This window comes from Pelobates fuscus, chromosome 6 (assembly GCF_036172605.1).
Source record: "Pelobates fuscus isolate aPelFus1 chromosome 6, aPelFus1.pri, whole genome shotgun sequence".
NCBI lineage: Eukaryota > Metazoa > Chordata > Amphibia > Anura > Pelobatidae > Pelobates > Pelobates fuscus.
This window is the reverse complement of record NC_086322.1, coordinates 230,419,579-230,437,644: the sequence shown is the minus strand read 5'-3', so window position 1 is coordinate 230,437,644 and position 18,066 is coordinate 230,419,579.

The window sequence follows — 18,066 nt, the reverse complement described above, 5'->3', positions numbered from 1 at the left end:
TGTATATATAGTGAATGCAGAGTCTCTTTGAGTAGTTTGTATAGTGAATGCAGTGAGTATTTGTGTAGTGTGTATAATGAATGCAGAGTGTGTGTGTGTTTGTGTAGTGTGTATAGTGAATGCAGAGTGTGTGTGTGTGTGTGGTGTGTATATAGTGATTGCAGAGAGTTTTTGTAGTGTGTATAGTGAATGCAGTGAGTGTGTGTGTAGTGTGTATAGGGAATGCAGAGTGTGTGGTGTGTATAGTGATTGCAGAGAGTTTTTGTAGTGTGTATAGTGAATGCAGTTTGTGCAGTGTGGGTATAGTGAATGCATTTTGTGTGTGTATATAATGCAGAGTGTGTGTTTGTGTAGAGATGTAATTTGTGTAAAATGGGGAGACATTTTTTAATTTTAATTATTTTTTTTAATATTTAAAAAAATTTTTAGTCCCCCCTCTCTGCTTCTTCTTCTGCAACAAGCGGTGACTTACCTCCCAGCAGCTCCTCAGTGTAAATCTCGCGGCCTGCATGCCGTACGGAGCGTTGCCATGGTCTCGCGAGATTGACACTGGGGAGCTGGAGGAGCTAAGTCACAGCTTGTTGCCGGCACCCCCAGGACCACCGGGCTTGTGATGAGCCCGGCGGTCCTGTTAAGTATTATCAGCAATATCGGTATCTATAAAACCGATAATCGGTCGATCCCAAATAGAAGGCTTATCAATAAAATGCAATCTTTAAGTTTGGATTCCAATATTGTTGAATGGGTAAGGCAGTGGCTGAATGACAGGCAACAGAGGGTTGTAGTCAATGGAGTATATTCGAAGCATGGGCTTGTCACGAGTGAGGGTACCTCAGGGATCTGTACTTGGGCCCATTCTCTTTAATATTTTTATTAGTGATATTGCAGAAGGTCTTGATTTTAAGGGTATGTCTTTTTGCTGATGATACTAAGATATGTAACAGGGTTGATGTTCCAGGAGGGATAAGCCAAATGGCAAATGATTTAGGTAAACTAGAAAAATGGTCAGAGTTGTGGAAATTTACATTTAATGTGCATAAGTGCAAGATAATGCATCTTGGAGGTAAAAACCCAAGGGAACAGTACAGAATATTTGATAGAGTCCTAACCTCAACATCTGAGGAAAGGGATTTAGGGGTGATTATTTCTGATGACTTAAAAAGGTAGGCAGACAATGTAATAGAGCAGCAGGAAATGGTAGCAGAATGCTTGGTTGTATAGGGAGAGGTATTAGTGATGTAATTAAAAAACCTGTATTGAATTTTTGTACTAACTCCATTTTAACTTCATTTCATGACAGATTCTCCATTTTAACTACAGAATTTCCTAACAGCATTTAGTATAATGAATAGAGACTGTATTTTCTAGAAGGACATGACTAACACCGGACTTATAGAGTTCCTGTAACATGTAACAAAGTATAGCCAAGGCCATGAGAAAGCTGCTCTAATGAAATGTTCTTTCATAAAAAAGAACCCTGAATCTGACCACGAGTCTGACATCACTAACTACCCAAAATGACGCCCAAGCCCCCCTTCCCACCGAGTAAGCCTCGTGCTGGGTAAGATGGCGCTTGAGCCATCTGTCCACACCCTTGTCCAAAATAACGCCACCTCCCGGTGGGAGGACACCTAGCTAACCACTTAGTTCTTGAGCCAATTAATAATATTGATGGGTGGACATTGACATAACCACTTAACACTTAATCCAATTAATGATGTTTATTTACTGTTATCTTGATATGCAATGATGATGTAATTTTGCTCTTATAAGGGTCTGCGAGCCCGCTTTTAATCAGATGCCATTAAATTTTCTCGAAGTGCTTTTAACCTGAACTCCGTGTGTCAGTGTGAACTTACTTCTGCGTATTTGCAATTTAATCATCTCAGATTTGGACAGGAACAGATAGACATTTAAACATATTTGTTTATTTCTAAATTAATCTACATCAATTTGGCGCCCAGAACGTGGGGCACCGGGCTATGGCCTCTGGCCGGTAAGCCGTCCTAAGGAAGACGCTGTTGGACGGAGGAATCCTGGGGGAAGGATAAGAGACTGATCACCTCTGAATACACGGTAGAGACTACTGCAGAGCCTATCCGGTATGTTCCAGCCCCTTTGATTGACCCGTCCAAGTGTCTGTGACTGCTACCGGGAGGACATCAAAGACAGGTAATATCTTGCCCGGTGTCTTGTTGTTACCAACTTGTTTACCTGCATTTAGTCTATCTGTTGCCTGGGTGTGTTTGTATTGGCCTGTCTCTAGCTTAAGTGCCCGGGTAGAGTGTTTATCTGTGTACCCCTTTTGGGATAAAGGGGGGTGGACCCGTGGTAGTTTGCCTGGGGGTCCTCTGTTTGTCTGTTTACCCCTTTTGGGATAAAGGGGGGTGGACCTGTGGGTGTTTGCCTGGGGGTCCTCTGTTGCCTGTTTACTCCTTTTAGGAGCCACATGGCTGTGGCTGTAGGGAAAAAGGAGGGTGGACCTGTGGAAGTTTTCCTGGGGGTCTTCTTGGCCTGTTTACCTCTTTTAGGTGCTGGGTAGCTGCAGCAGTAAGGAAAAAGAGGTGGGGGGGGGGATCTGTGGAAGGGTGTAGACTCATTGCTTCCTGGGGATTCCCCATGGTGTCACTTTGATAGCCTAGCTAGCATCATTGTGCACATAGAGAGAGGTGGTACCCTCCAGCTTCGAGCGCTGAGGCTGGTGGCATTCCAATTTTATTTGTGGTGCGTGGATTCGGGCAGGCATTGCTGTCTCCATCACCACGGGGTAGTGGGACTTACGGGTGGGTCCGTAGGGGCGCTACGGGGGTGAGGATAGTGGTGGTCACGAGTATCGGACCGCTGTAACGAGGGAGGCATATGGATTTCGGGCCGGTGTTAGCTGTTATCCTTGGCCGCTGGTAGTGAGACTTGAGGAAGTCATTCTCCGAGCGGGGACACTACGAGGTTGAGGGAGGTGGCTTTGGTCACATGAGTAAAGGAAAGGGATTACTGTTGATTTTATTTGAACTGTGATGCATGCACTGTATTTCAATTGAATTGTTGTCTTAATTGGGAGTCATTCAAACTCCTGTGTCTGTCTCTACTTTCACTTTACTTTTACTTTTTTACTCTACTTCCTGTGTTATTTACACTTTCCACTCCTATTTCTCTTGTGAGAGAAGTGATTGGTCACACACTTCTCACCTCGCTCCAATCCGTGGCTACCTTGGGTAGGCGGAAATTAGTGACTAGTCTACGTTTTGGGAAGACGCACTTGGGGGGACCCACCCTTCCGAGTGGCAGTTGAGCATTTAGACTCTCTGTTTCATCTTCCTTTCCCTATATCTGGGACACCTTTTATAGGGGGATATGGGACAGGGATTGGGTAAGCCCGGTAAGGGCTGGTTAGCGTGTGATCTAGTTGAAGACAGAGAGGGTGAAGAGATGGTTAAGGGAGTTGAAAAGATTGCTAAAGTGTGTAAAATTGCTGTGCCTTCATGTGGTAGATTGCAGCCAGAGAGCTGGCGTAGATTACTGACAGATAAAAAAGGCAAGCTTACAGATAATGATTTATTACGTACTGCAGAAGCATGGTATAGAGTAGCAAAGGCTATTCAGCAGGAAGGTTGGGTTGAGGAAGAAATAGATCACAAAGGTGTGAAATTGTATGTATATCATAATAATTATGTTGCTGGGGCATTCCCTCAGCCAGCGCCCCAAAATGGCGCCCAGGGGATGTCCATTCCCAAGGTTCAGTCAGCAATAAGTGACGGCCAGCTGACCATGCTCCCCACTCCCAATCCTCCCATCACCCATCCCGTCATTTCCCCTGTTTGTCCGGTCCTGAATTCTGATGGATCATTATTTTCCCCATCATCATCCCTAACATTCCCATCATCCTTATCCATCCCTGCACTACCTTCTCAGCCTAATCCTAACATTTCATCCGCCATTCCTTCCCTACGTTCTCTCTCCGTCAATAATCCTACCCTCCCACTTGCATCCACCCAGTCCTCTAACCCCCTCCTCACCCGCTACTGTCAATCCCACTACACCCACTCCGGTCCCTCCCACTACACCCGCCTCTGCTAATCCCTCTCCGTTCTCTCCCCTTCCTACTCCTCCCACAGCCCAAGTTCCCACCCCTTCAGCTTCATATCCGTACCCCGGATGTCCCACCTCCTTCCCTAATCCCTGCCCAACTAACCCACCCTCTCCAGGTTCCACCTCAGCCCCTGCCCAGATGGCCTGGCCATACCCCTTCCCTTATCACATGGCCCTGTCCTATCCAAACCAAGCCTACTTCCTTTCCCAAGCCACTCCCCAGACCCCGGATGTGCCCACATCCAACATGGCCGCCACTTCCTCCCTTAACCCTAACGCAGCTTCCTTTCACGCCTCCAATATGGCGGCCCCCAGTCATCCAGCACCCCTAATGCCGGTACTTCCCGGTGACTACTCACCCCAAGCTCATAATCCACTGGCCACCCCAGCATCTGGGATTCCCTCATTTCCCCCGGTTCTGACACCTCAAACGGCCCCATTACTCAGAGGGGTCCAGGTCACAGACGAAGATGAGTATGAGGAGGGATCCCAGGGCTCACAGGATGCCACGGGGCCCCCGCCCCGCCGTTCCCTCGATGATCCTTTCGGACATACGGGCCGGGGGGGATCGGCCCCTCCTAAATATGTAGCTTTTAATCCTACTCAGGCTAGTGCCCTGATGAAATCACTCCCTGACCCAGAAAAGCAACCTATGCCTTTTTACCGAGGGATAGTTCAGATTCAAAAGACTTATTCCGCAGCATGGCGTGATTTACTGAGCATTTGTGCTATTAAAGCCGGAGATGCATACTGGCCCAGCATAGCCAGCCACCTCAGTACAGATCTGCTTATAAGTGACATTGATTACCCCTCCGGAGTAACTTTTTGTAACCAATTAAAAGAATGGGCTAAGGACAAACTTGCTGATCAGGCTGCTGGCCTTACTGATATTGTACAGGAAAAAGGAGAATCAGTGGAAAAGTTTCATGCAAGACTGTTTCAGCTGTTTACAGATTTGGGATTTGATCTGACAGACAAGATCCATTCTCAAATGCTGTCTGGTGCATTTGTCCAAGGTGTTAAAGACTCCATACGCAAGGGAATCATTGCTGCACGCCCTGAATATAAGGTAGTCCCTCTGGATACCTTACTCTTAGTTGCTAGGGGTCTGGAATCTGCCCAGACTCCTAGGAGGCCCAATTCAGCTCCTCTCATGGTGTCCCACACCGGACCTGTCCCTAAAGGCACCAAACCCGAGGATGGATATTGCTTCAATTGCAAAGCTAAAGGACATTTCAAAAATGATTGCCCTGAACCCAAGAAGATGTCCAAGCCTGCCCCTGGCCCCAAGGCCACAAAAACAGTTCCAATAGTTGAGGAACCTGATGAATAGGAAATTGGCAAGCCTGTGTCATTAACCCCTGTCATGGCAGTGTCTTCAGGGGATAAGGGGGGGGCCACTTGCCACTGTGACTCTACCAATTGAAGGACAACCTACTACATTTCTTGTTGACACAGGTGCAGCCCGAAGTGTTCTACGGGAACAAGACCTGCCAGACCCATCATTTCTGTCAAATATTGATGTCTCTTGTGTAGGAGTGGATGGCCAACCAAGACACAGTCCTTTAACAACTCCATTAAGAGTTGGCAACTACCCTAGCTTGCTTGCTCGTTTTGTGGTATCCTCCACATGCCCAATTAACCTGTTAGGCGCTGATGTCCTCTCACGCCTGCAGGCATCTATCATCTTCACTCCAGATGGACAATTAGAACTATCTACCCCTCTATCTGTATCAGACACCTCAGCCTTGTGCTCCCTGCCTTTGATGCTCCATTTAGAGGAACCCCATGGGGAGGCAAAAGAACTGAGGTCCAATTTCCCTGATTCCCTGAAGACACAAGTACCTGCAAAGCTGTGGTCCTCAGGCCCAGAGGACATAGGACACCTAAAGGTCCCTCCTGTGGTGGTAAAACTCATTCCAGGAGCAAAACTACCAAGGAAACCACAGTATCCTTTAAAACCAGCCCAAGCTGCAGCTAGTCAATTCAAATCAAAGCACTCTTGGAGAAGGGTGCTCTCGTGAAATGTGAATCAAAATGCAACACCCCATTATTTCCTGTGAAGAAGAAGACTCCAAAAGGTGAACCAGAGAAATACAGAATGGTCCAGGATCTCCGTGCAGTGAATGAAGCCACAGTCCTGGACACCCCTATTGTGCCAAACCCACACACTCTGCTCTCTGGGGTCCCACCTTCTGCAAAATACTTCACTGTCATTGATCTGGCCAATGCCTTCTTCAGTGTAGCACTGGATCCAATTTGCCAATACCTGTTTGCCTTCTCACATGAAAAGCAACAGTATACATGGACTGTCATGCCCCAAGGGGCACAAAATTCTCCAAGTCAATTTGCAAAGGCCATGTGCTCTATTCTTGACCCATGGCAATTAGACCATCCAGAAGTTGTCCTACTCCAGTATGTGGATGATTTGCTGCTCTGTGGAGATGACATACCAACAACAGAAAAATGTTCAATTAATCTCCTTTGCTATCTAGCAGACCAAGGATGCAAAGCTTCACTCCTCAAGCTTCAATTCTGTCAACCCACTGTCATCTTCCTTGGCCATTGTCTATCCCAAGGTACTAGACATCTCACCCGTGACCGAGTTAAAGCAGTACTGGAAATCCCACCTCCAAGGACTTCAAAATCTCTACATGCCTTCTTAGGCCTCATTTCCTACTGCCGAGCATGGATCCCAGAAGCCTCTCTGCTCATGCAACCACTCTATGATGCACTCAAGTCAGACCCATTCTGCCTGACCAATGAAGCACTGGATAATTTCAATACACTAAAACGTGCCATTGCATCTGCTCCTGCTCTAGGCCTACCAGACTATACCAAACCCTTCAAGTTATTTGTCTCTGAAAGACAAGGCCATGCCACAGGAGTCCTTACTCAAACAAATGAATTAAGAGGCCGTCAAAGGCCTATTGGATTTTTCTCCTGCCAGCTGGATATTGTGGCCAGAGGGACCCCTTCTTGCCTTCGGGCCGTTTTTGCAGCAAGAGAACTTATTGAAAAAACTGCAGACCTGGTCCTTGGCCACCCTCTAGTTGTCTTGGCCCCTCCTGACATTTCTGCCATCATTAACCAAGTACAACTCAAGCATGTGTCTCCTGCAAGGCACCTACGTCTTCAATGTCATCTCCTGTTACCTGACAACATTACCATACAAAGATGTCAAGTTCTCAATCCGTCCACTCCCCTCCCACTACCTGAGGGGGGTATTCACTATGGGTTTATCATGGATGAAACCTACATCTACCTTCTTACTGGTACCATCAAGAAAATGCATCCTGATTTATCCTTTCATGATGGACAAACACCTCTCTGCGAGGGAGCAGGATATGCCTTCTGTACCATGTGGTACAAACCAAACATCAGTCCTGAACCTTGCTATGAAGATGAACTCTATCATTGGGTGGAGGTGAAACTCACTGCACAAGACTTTTACTGTGACTCTGAAGGCAACAGCATGGTCTTGATTCAACTACCTTCAGAACTCAAATACTTGTACCGTCATTGGGATACTGCCATTCCACATGTCCCTGTCACCAAGTTGAAAACAAAATCATGGAATGATCTTGGGCCCATGGCAAAATTATGGGCCACCATGGATGAATCACAGCTACAAGAAAATGGCATTGTCAAATACCCAACAACTGACCATCTTGAAGCATGGCCACGCCACTTCCTGGAAAATGAATTTCAAGATCTGGTCATAGTGAATGATTATGATCCAGAGACACCTCATGACTGTTTTGAACAGATGAAAATGGAGACAATACATCTGCCAACTGTACATGAGAATCCATTAGCAGATCCTGATCTCACTCTGTTTGTGGACGGTTCAAGGTATGCTGATGAAGAAGGAAAATACCACACAGGATATGCCGTAACCACAACAGATGAAGTTATCAAATCATCATCTTTACCACCAGCAATGTCTGCACAAGAAGCTGAATTGCAAGCCCTGACTTCAGCATGCAAGATCTCCGAAGGAAAACGTGCCAACATCTACACAGATTCAAGATACGCTCTGGGTGTGTCACATGACTTCGGACTAATTTGGAAAACAAGAGGATTTCTTACCACTGCCGGTACACCAGTCAAACACAGCTCTGCAATCAAGGAACTAATGGACGCCCTCCTACTCCCTGAAGAAGTGGCCATCCTGAAAGTGAAGGCACATGGGAAGTTGGATACAGATGATGCAAAGGGCAACCACTTAGCTGATCAGGCTGCTAAGCAAGCAGCAAGAAATTTGCAGGAAGTGGATGAAGAAGTGTCCGGACACGAAGAAATTCCAATTTTCACTTTGCAGACTCTTCCTACTGACTTAAGAATCCTACGGGAACAGCAAGCAACAACTGCCCCCGAAGAAATACAGAAATGGAAGAAGAAAGGAGCAGTCCTGAAGGATGGTGTATACTACAACAACCTTAGATTCTGTCTTCCTAAGAATTTATATCCAGCAGTTGTCCAATGGGCACATGGAGCTGCAGATCTGTCAAAAGACTTAATGACTGCCCTCATACAGAAGTATTATGAAGCACCTGGAATCACAACATTGATCAACAACTTCTGTAGGGCCTGTGTCATTTGCACAAAATGCAACCCAGGAAAACCAACCAAAGTGCCCTTGAAACACCTGGCTAAGCCTACGTACCCATTCCAGAGAATTCAGATTGATCATATACAAATGCCCAAGAGTGGGCCTCATGAATATGCACTAGTAATAGTGGACATGTTTTCAGGCTGGCCTGAAGCCTACCCAGTAACCAATATCACTGCAAAAACAACAGCAAGACGTCTACTTACAGACATTGTATGTAGATTTGGACTTCCAGAAGTTATTGAAAGTGACCAGGGCCCAGCCTTTACAGCAACAGTGACTAAAGAAATTTGGACTGCTCTGGGAGTGACCCTAGCTTTTCACACCCCTTACCACCCACAAAGTAGTGGCAAAGTGGAACGCATGAATGGCACCCTAAAAGCCAGAATGTTAAAAATGTCACAAGAAACAAAGATGCCCTGGCCAGAAAGCCTGTCAATAGCTTTATTCAGCGTTAGGCACACACCTAGAGGGAAGCACTCATCATCCCCATATGAGATTCTATTTGGGACTGCACCCAGACTAGGTTGTTATTACCCGCAACAGTTGCAGCTTCAAACTGATGTTTTAGTAGACTATGTAACTGAACTTGCAAGTGCCTTGAACAAAATACATGCCCAAGTTTTCTCTTCAATTCCAGATCCCGATTTTGACACAGGTACCCACAACCTGGTTCCCGGAGATTGGGTTCTGGTCAAGAAATTTGTGCGGAAACATACCCTGGAACCAAGATTTGACGGACCATTCCAAGTTCTCCTGATCACCTCAACCTCCGTCAAGTTGGCCAGCAGGCCACATTGGATCCACGCTTCCCATTGCAAGAAGACTCCTGCCCCAGAGGAAGCAGATACCGCACAACCATGTGCCTCTGGTACATCATCTCCTTAATTAAGGCCCAACAAGTAACCATTACTAAAGATGCCAGTGGGTATACCTTCTGGTACAATTCTTCATGTACCCGTGTGGCTACTTACACTTTTGATTACTGTGACATTGTAGACTGCCCATTCCCTACGTCACAAATTCAAAATATCCATAGAGATATCCCACATGTTATATGACCCCTATGTTTGTGTAGTTGACAAACAATGGGGGCATAACTGTAACCATTGGGGGGCTGCAGGGTGGAATGCTGGGCCTGCCTGGGGTTACAAACCCAAAAGTGCCTTATCTAAGGTAGATGACCATGGTAGATGCCTCCTCCAAAGAATGACCCTAAGGAAGCCTGGAGGAGGTACACCCATGAAATTAATCCTAAATATTGAGCATCCCAGCCCAACAGATGCAGACCAGTATGTAATGGGAATGTATTGGAAGAAAGGTTCCTATAACAAATTAGGGCACTTCTACCTGAAAGATATGTGCCACTCCCCAGAGTGGCAAGGGGCCACCCATATGGTCTCAAATCCATTAAAACCACACATCCAGTCCTTTAAAGACACGATGGCCATTGCTAACCCCACCTTTGAAGATACCATGGCCGCTGAAACAGGTTTTAATGATGTTAATTTATGGTTAGAATGGATGAAATATAATGCCAACAAACATAACAGAACTGCATGCTATGTGTGTGGTGGTGCCCGGCCTCACCTCGGCACCGTACCTTTAACCTTACCAGTAGATATAGAAGAATGTGTTTTGAGTCTTTTTGCCTACCATTACAACTATAATAGGTCCCTCTGCGAAGCATGGACAGTGGAGTACCCTCTCCTAACCAAGGATGTCAAACCCCCAGAAGGTGTTACAGTTTATAAAGGTAACTACACCTGCTATGCTAATTATGATGGAATTGGTAAATTCTTGGGTAACTTCTCCAAAGGGTATTGTGCCACTTACAGAACTGTCCCTATGCACCTGTTACAATTCCATACCAGGTCATTGGGGGATATTTACTGGTTGTGTGGGGATTTACAGCTAAGATCCAGGATGGACAAGGAATGGTGGGGGGAGTGTACTCTGGCTAAAGCCATCATGCCTATACATATTATCTCTGACACACACCCTGACATACACGAGTCCATACACACACCAGCCAAGGTTAAGCGTGAAGCCCCAGTAAGAGGCAGTTTTGACCCTCACATTTACATTGATGCCATTGGGGTGCCTAGGGGGTGCCTAATGAATTTAAAGCAAGAGATGAAGTGGCTGTGGGGTTTGAATCACTTTTTACCATAGTTACTGCAAACAAGAATTTAAATTGGATAAATTACATTTACTACAACCAACAATGTTTTGTTAACTACACCAGGGATGCCCTCCAGGGTTTAGCCGAACAGCTGCAGGCTACATCTCAAATGTCCTTCCAGAATAGAATGGCCTTAGACATGATTCTAGCTGAAAAAGGGGGTGTATGTAAAATATTGCCCGACACCATGACCTGTTGTACTTACATCCCAGAAAACACAGGTCCTAATGGTAAAGTCACTTTGGCCATAGAGAAATTAAATGAGCTCTCTGAAGAGTTAAAGAGGAATTCTGGGATAAAAGATCCCTGGGAAAGATGGTTTGGTTGGATGACAGGATGGCAAAAAGCTTTAATGCATATTGGTATGGCAATACTAATTTCTCTTTTTATTTTTGCTCTTCTCGTTTGTTGTGTCCTCCCTTGTCTGAGAAAATTCCTACAGAACACTGTAGACCAAGCAACACCAACTTTTGCACATCTGACAGTTGATGACCAAGATTTCCAAGATCTCAACTCACCCTGTATACCGCTGCAAACTATCCCTTTCACTGATAAAGTGCAAGAGTTTTAGGTAGGGAACCAGCTTAGGGATAGCGTCCGTCTCTATGGAACTGACTGCCGTGCGGAGAAGTGGTGGACTAGCCACCATGGGCCACCAGCGGAGTGAAGAGATTTCCTGACCGTATTGACGGATGTGCTGCAGCCTGTTAGGGAAAGGAAGGGACAGAATTGCACTTTGCAATAACACCTAGCTAGCGGTCACTGGGTTTCTGTGCCTTTGGGCTAACACGTCTTCTGGTATTAACAAATAAAGTTTATCTTTTTTAGAATCTAACATTTCATAGGGGGGACTGATGTAGAATTATTAAAAAACCTGTATTGAATTTTTGTACTAACTCCATTTTAACTTCATTTCATGACAGATTCTCCATTTTAACTACATTACATGACAGAATTTCCTAACAGCATTTAGTATAATGAATAGAGACTGTATTTTCTAGAAGGACATGACTAACACCGGACTTATAGAGTTCCTGTAACATGTAACAAAGTATAACCAAGGCCATGAGAAAGCTGCTCTAATGAAATGTTCTTTCATAAAAAAGAACCCTGAATCTGACCACGAGTCTGACATCACTAACTACCCAAAATGACGCCCAAGGCCCCCTTCCTACCGAGTAAGCCTCGTGCTGGGTAAGATGGCGCTTGAGCCATCTGTCCACACCCGTGTCCAAAATAACGCCACCTCCCGGTGGGAGGACACCTAGCTAACCACTTAGTTCTTGAGCCAATTAATAATATTGATGGGTGGACATTGACATAACCACTTAACACTTAATCCAATTACTGATGTTTATTTACTGTTATCTTGATATGCAATGATGATGTAATTTTGCTCTTATAAGGGTCTGCGAGCCCGCTTTTAATCAGATGCCATTAAATTTTCTCGAAGTGCTTTTAACCTGAACTCCGTGTGTCAGTGTGAACTTACTTCTGCGTATACGCAATTGAATCCTCTCAGATTTGGACAGGAACAGATAGACATTTAAACATATTTGTTTATTTCTAAATTAATCTACATCATTAGCAGTAGAAAGAGGGAAGTGCTCATGCCATTGTACAGAACACTGGTGAGACCTCACTTGGAGTATTGTACGCGGTACTGGAGACTGTATCTCCAGAAGGATATTGATACCTTAGAGAGAGTTCAGAGAAAGGCTACTAAACTGGTTCATGGATTGCAGGATAAAACTTACCAGGAAAGGTTAAAGGAACTTAACATGCATAGCTTGGTGGAAAGACGAGACAGGGGGAATACGATAGAAACATTTAAATACATAAAGGATCAACACAGTAAAGGAGGAGACTATATTTAAAAGAAGAAAAACTACCACAACAAGAGGACAGTCTTAAATTAGAGGGACAAAGGTTTAAAAATAATATGCATGGAATAGCCTTCCGGCTGAAATGGAAGAGGTTAACACAGTAGGAGTTTAAGCATGTGTGGGATAGGCATAAGGCTATCCTAACTATAAGATAAGGCCAGGGACTAATGAAAGTATTTAGAAAATTGGGCAGACTAGATAGTCTGCTGTTACATTCTATGTTTCTACGAGTCAAATGTGAGGCCATGTGTTCGACAACTGAAGCTTGGCCATAAATGGGTCACGCAACAGGACAATGATCCAAAGCACAACAGAAAATCTACAACATTATGGCTGCAAGAGAAAAGCATCAAGGTGTTGCAAAATCCAGACCTCAACCCGATAGAAGTGTTGTGGCAGGAAGCCTCATTGAACTGAAGAAACGTTGTAAAGAACTGTGGGCCAAAATTCCTCCACAACAATGTGACAGTTTGATAAACTCATACAGAAAATTATTTCTTCAAAGTTATTGCTGCTACAGGTGGTTCTACAAGTTATTGAATTATAAGGTGTACTTAGTTTTTTACATGGCTTCTCCATGTTGGGTTTATTTTTGTTAAATAAAATCATGACACAGTGTAATATGTCATTTGTTGTTCATCTGAGGTTGTATTTACCTAATTTTAAGACCTGCTAAGGAACAGATGATTGTTATTATGTCCTAATATGTAAAACCAAAGAGGGTGTACTTTCTTTTCCCCATGACTGTAGATCATGCCCCTGCAGTCTAACCGCTCAATTCTCTGCCAATTATGTCTGTTTATGCAGCCCTAGCCAGTCCACCCCTGGCTGTGACTCACACAGCCTGCATGAAAATATGGTTTCATTGTCAGATTATCAGATGTTAACTTGCTTTAACATTTTGTTTTTTACCTCCTGCTCAGTAAAGTGAATTTTAATCACACACAGGAGACTTCTGCAGGGTCTATGAGGCTATTGACAGAGCAGGAAATTCTACATTAAACAGAATGTGCAATACAGGGACCTACAATATATAGGTAATGTTTCAGGAAGTGTTTATGAAGGCTGTGCAAATCACATGCAGGGAAGTGTGACTAGGGCTGCATGAGATAAAAAAGAAAGTTATTTAACTCCTAAATGGCATTGAATTGAGCGTTGAAACTGCAGGGGCATGGTCTATACCAGTGATGGCGAACTTGTGGCACGCCGGGCCCTTTCTGGCCGTAGGTTCGGCATCAATGCAGAGTAGGCACCTGCCTGCCCAAAATGGCAGGCACCTACTCTGCTTCCGTGTCGGCAGGACCGGAAGGAGGCATCTAGGAAGCAGCTCTCTAATAAGTAAATTAAAAAATGTAAAAATAATAATAAAAATTATATATCTAAAATGAAATTTTATTCTAACTGTATTTTGATATTAATCTATATATATATTTATATCAAAATACACTTAGAATGAAATTGTATATATATATATATATATAAATAAAAAGAATACGAACTATACATATGTCCATATACAAAATTACATAAATAATTATATAAATATACACGTAGACTTCAAATATATAAATATGCATACACCGTATGTTTCGCTCCATAAGACGCACTTAGTTTTTAGAGGAGGAAACCCAGAAAAAAAAGATTCTGAACAAACGGTCCCATAGTGTTTCTTACTATGGGAAAGTTTGTTCAGAATATTTTTTTTTCTACCCTGTCCCAGTGTTCCTTACCACCCACTCCCCTCTCCTGTTCCATAATGATCTTTAACCCCCCTCCCCTGTCCCATAGTGATTTCAACCCCTCCTCCCCTGTCCCATAGTGTTCTTTAACCCCCTCATCCCCTTGTCCAATAGTGTTCTTTAACCCCCTCATCCCCTTGTCCAATAGTGTTCTTTAACCCCCTCATCCCCTTGTCCAATAGTGTTCTCCCCTCCCCTCATCCCATAGTGTTCTCCCCCCCTCCCCTTGTCCCATAGTGCACTTTCCCTCCCATAGTGTCCCCCCTCCCATTGTCCCATAGTGTCCCCCACCCCTGCCCCCATAGTGCTCCCTCCCCGCATAGTGCCCCATAGTGTCCCCCTCCCCTCATAGTGCCCCATAGTGTCCCCCTCCCCTCGTCCCATAGTGTCCCCCTCCCCTCGTCCCATAGTGTCCCCCTCCCCTCGTCCCATAGTGTCCCCCAGTGTCCCCCTCCCCTTGTCCCATAGTGTCCACCTCCCCTCGTCCCATAGTGTCCCCCTCCCCTCGTCCCATAGTGTCCCCCAGTGTCCCCCTCCCCTTGTCCCATAGTGTCCACCTCCCCTCATAGTGCCCCATAGTGTCCCCCTCCCCTTGTCCCATAGTGTCACCTCCCCTTGTCCCATAGTGCCCCCCAATGACTTACTTGTCTTGTAGCGTGGGCCGGCTTCACAGCGCGCACCGCGGTACTGGAACTTCAATTTCAGGTTCCGGTGGTACTGAAAGGAAGTGTGCACACTGGTTCCGGTTTCCGGCGGTACTGAAAAGAAGTGTGCACACTGAGTGCGCATTTCCTTTCAGTCCCGCCGGAAACCGGAACCTGAAATTGAAGTTCCAGTACCGCGGTGCGAGCTGTGAAGCCGGCCCACGCTTCAAGACAGGTAAGTAAAGCTTCACATTCGCTCCATAAGACGCACAGACATTTCCCCTCACTTTTGAGGGTAAAAAAAGTGCGTCTTATGGAGCGAAAAATACGGTATATTTAAATTCTACGTGTGTATTTATGTAATATTTTTACATAACTAAGTGATTTTATTGATTGCAATTTGAGGGACCTGCCTGCCAACCCAGGTCAAAAGTCCAGAGAATTTAATTTGCTAGCACTGTATTTTACCCTGTAACGTTCTACGACACCCTAAAACCTGTACATAGGGGGGTACTGTTTTACTCGGGAGACTTCGCTGAACACAAATATTAGTGATTCAAAACAGTAAAACATATCACAGCGATGATATTGTCAGTGAAAGTGACTTTTTTTTGCATTTTTCACACACAAACAGCACTTTTACTGATGATATAATTGTTGTGATACATTTTCCAGTTTTGAAACACTAATATTTGTGTTCAGCAAAGTCTCCTGAGTATAACAGTACCCCCAATGTACAGGTTTTATAGCGTTTTTGAAAGTTACAGGGTCAAATATTTTTTTTTTTTGTCAATCTGTATTTTATTGAGGCATGGTAGTTGGGATACAGAATAGAGAGAGGGAAATGTGCATTTAGAATACAGTATAGGGTTCGCTAACAATGGTAACTAACATTTCCTTAGTATTCGTGCCTCTTTTTTATATATTATGGTTTAACGTCTACAGGCAAGCAAAACAGTAAATAGTATTAGCAGAATCAAGCAGGGTCTCGGCTAGTCAGTATTAGTGAGTGTTTCAGTCGTTTAGTTTCAGTAGCTGAAGGGTGATATAGTTATTCGCTTTCAGGCAAGAAACGGTCGTTCTAATGCTACGGTCAGTCGCTTTAGTGCTCTCGTTAGTCACAGAAATAGTAATTTTTGTCGTGTTAACCCCTGTCGCTGTAACATGTGTCGCTGTAACATGTGTCGCTGTAACATGTGTCGCTCTAACATGTGTCGCTCTAACATGTGTCGCTCTAACATGTGTCGCTCTAACATGTGTCGCTCTAACATGTGTCGCTCTAACATGTGTCGCTCTAACATGTGTCGCTCTAACATGTGTCGCTCTAACTTTTGTCGCTCTAACTTTTGTCGCTCTAACTTTTGTCGCATTATCGTCAAACTTTTTAGTAGTATCAGAGCTTAAAATAAAATAATAACATAAAGTCATACGAGTAGGCAAAATGGGGGGCATATGCACAAGTGGGAGTCCAGCAAGGAGAGTCCATGGGGGTCATTCAGGCTAGAGCACTGCGTCTATCAGCTAAAAGTGGTGATGGTGGGGACGCCAGTTAGTGGGGTCTGTTCAGCCAATACCTCTGCTGGGCATGGTGGGGAAGTTGGCACCGTCGTTAAGAATGAGCCACCGGGGTACGGCATGGTGCGAGTAGGCGTCGGCCGTCGGCCGGCCCCAGGTCATTATGAAGGCCTTCACCTGTGTCCCACCGACTCTGTTGCTCGGAGAGAGCGGGGCTCGGGTGTTCTGCTGCCGCCAGCGGCGGGCGAGCCTCCGGCGGTGTGGTTGGTGTCTTGGAGTCGGACTCCATGCGGTCTTCAGCCTGGGAAGGCGTTGTAGACGGCCTATGGTAGAGGCTTCTGGTAAGTGAGTGAGTAGTCGGGCGGTTTGTCGCAGTGTGATAGTACCTCGCCCCTGCTGTTGCGGGTGAAGCTTTGGGCCTTGAGGTGAGACTTTGAGCCTGACTGGGACACTGCTGGCTGAGTTAGGCCTATTGGTTTGAGTTTGAGGCACCTTTGGCTTGTGGGGTCGTGGTTGGCCCTTCTCGCTGTCCGCCTTAGCCTGGCATGTGTCATGCCACCGCCATGTATGAGGTCTGTGAGTGAGAGGTTGCTCGCTGAATCGCCGTGAATCAGGCCGTCGGTGGTGCGAGGCCTCGGCCCTCAGGAGGGTCTGGGCTGGACGGGACATTAGTACCTCCAGTTTGCGCCAAAAGATTTGGAAAATTCTGTCCATTCTCGCCTCATATCCCAGCTCGCTCCGTGCCTCCTCAGGCTTCCACGTGGCCGGCGTTCCCCCAGCTGTCTTGCTGCTGGTATGGGCTCCCGTATATGGGTTGGGTTTAGCCCCATGCTGTATGCGGTGGACCGGGATATCCCCCCCGGACCTGTGGGGGGGGGGGGGGAACGGGACTTTGTGAGGACTCGTTAGTAGGGGAGGAGAGGGACGGGAGATCGGCCGATTCTCCCGCCCGCAACCCCTGCTAGGCCGCAGCTGTTCCACCTGGCTTTTGCCTATCAGCGTCTCGGCTTTCCGCTTCGGGACTTTCCAGCCGTAGTCTGCGGCAGATGGGTACCCGTTTGGAGCATGATGTGAGCGGCAGGAGTCCCAGCAAGTCGCTTGACAGTGTAGGTTAGTAGGGAGCTCCTGCATGCTGCGACCGTCCGCCATGCTGGTCAAGCCCCGCCCCCCGGGTCAAATATTTTTACATTGAAAATGGCCAGGTTGGTTATGTTGCCTTTGAGAGCGTATGGTAGCCCAGGAATGAGAATTACCCCCATGATGGCATACCATTTGCGAAAGAAGACAACCCAAGGTATTGCACATGGGGTATGTCCAGTCTTTTTTAGTAACCACTTAGTCACAAACACTGGCCAAAATTAGCGTTCAATTTAGTTTTTTACTTTTTTCACACACA